The 1851-nt window shown below is 41.1% G+C and overlaps 1 protein-coding gene and 1 long non-coding RNA gene across 2 annotated transcripts in view; both read left to right on the top strand.

Moving 5' to 3' along the window:
• RBBP7 (retinoblastoma binding protein 7) overlaps positions 1–1851 on the top strand; it is an 11019-nt gene that overhangs the window by 3873 nt on the left and 5295 nt on the right. The window lies entirely within an intron of this gene.
• On the top strand, positions 387–1706 carry LOC104981471. Its single transcript, XR_824376.1, has 3 exons — positions 387–563; positions 1306–1432; positions 1551–1706. It is a non-coding gene; the product is annotated as an uncharacterized LOC104981471 (long non-coding RNA).

A 1851-nucleotide genomic window follows, 5' to 3' on the forward strand; every position in this document is an offset into this window, starting at 1 on the left:
TTTAAGAGGCATGTTTTAGTTTTAATTTCCAGTTTCCCAGCCCAGCATGAAGTTTTAAGATATGCATTTCAGTTTGGTGGATATTGAACCCCAGGCTCTCTGTGTTGTGTAATCTAGGTGAATTTTAGATACTTGATTGAATGTATGTAGGTAGAAACTCTAACCAGGATGTTTCTTGCCTGCCACCATGCTATCCTCCCATCCCCATTACACTGTATTTTCCTTCCCCTCTGCATCTCAGATTGTGGAAGCTACACCCATACACTTTTCTGTTTATGAAACTTCACTTTTTTTAAAATAACTTTCATATAGTAAGTAGCTTTGTTTTTAATAAAAGAGTTTTAAATAAGGTGTTAGCATTTAAATTCAGTCTCTCAAAACTAACTCTTGTTCCTTCTTCAGACCGTCTGTCTGTGGGATATTAATGCAGGACCAAAGGAAGGCAAAATTGTGGATGCTAAAGCAATTTTTACCGGCCACTCGGCTGTTGTAGAGGATGTGGCCTGGCACCTGCTGCATGAGTCCTTGTTTGGATCTGTTGCTGATGATCAGAAACTTATGATGTAAGGTGGAAAATTGAGTGGGGTTTTGTTATATGGGTGTCCTGAATGACCATCAGTGATTGTGGTGGCTTTTAAATTGTGTCTGGGGCTTCAAAAAAAGAAAAAGAAACAGCTTTAGTGAGGTATAATTGACATGATAAGCTATAAATAGGTATGGCCTTTTTACGTAAAAGTTACTGTGCTGTATGATTGAACACAACTTTTTATTTAGAAAAAGAAAAAAACAGGTACGTGCACATGAAGAAACATGCTTGGGGCAGTGGTATGTATCAAAATCGGGGATCAGGGTGACTTGCATTGAAGTTGAGGGAGGAGAGTGATTGTGCGTCAAGGCATGGCTACAGGGCTGCATTCAAGCACCTGGAATGCTTTTTATCTCATAAACTAGCATCTGAGGCAAACAAAGCAAAATACTGAATTTGACTAGGCTAGGTTATACATACCAAACAGTAGTCTCTAGTATTTTGTGCATGCTTGAAATAGTTGGTAATCCAGACAGGAACATACTGAACAAGAAAGCAGAGATAGCCCTAGTTTGTTCTGCGCAGGTTTAGAGCATATCACCTAGTGGTTGGAAGTCCAAGTTGCCAACTCTGCATGGTTAGTGTCCCTGAAGAGGCAAGTTAGCGAGAGAACAGTGGCATGGCGTGGCGCTGATGTGGGCACAAGTGTGGGGGAGAGAGGCGGGGCAGGGTTGAGTGGCCTGCTCTTGTGCTGTGTGCCTTGTACCTTTGTGTTTTAGATGGGACACCAGGTCCAATACCACCTCCAAGCCGAGCCACCTGGTTGATGCGCACACTGCCGAGGTCAATTGCCTGTCCTTCAATCCCTACAGCGAGTTCATTCTCGCAACTGGCTCTGCGGATAAGGTTTCTAAGTTTTTGCATTTTTGGTGTTTACAAACCTAGTTGTCTTTGTTACTACAATATTTTAAAATTCTTACGTAAAGTGCAGAAACAAATTCCTTTTCATTTTATTTTTCTTCAGACTGTAGCTTTATGGGATCTGCGTAATTTAAAATTGAAACTCCATACCTTTGAATCTCATAAAGATGAAATTTTCCAGGTACGTGACAGTTTTCTGGTGTCTCTGTCAGATTTTAGTAACTTTTCACTAGAGGGAAGTTTATAAATTTTTTTCTTTTACATAGTGGACTTGGGACATCGGGTTTTTTTGTTTTGTTTTTGGCTATGCCATGTGGCTTGTGGGATCTTAGTTCACCAACCAGGGATTGAACCCTGGCAGTGAAAGCCTAGAGTGCTAACCATTGGACCACCAGGGAATTCCG

Source organism: Bison bison, unplaced genomic scaffold, assembly GCF_000754665.1.
Source record: "Bison bison bison isolate TAMUID 2011002044 unplaced genomic scaffold, Bison_UMD1.0 scf7180017864518, whole genome shotgun sequence".
Taxonomy (NCBI): Eukaryota; Metazoa; Chordata; class Mammalia; order Artiodactyla; family Bovidae; genus Bison; species Bison bison.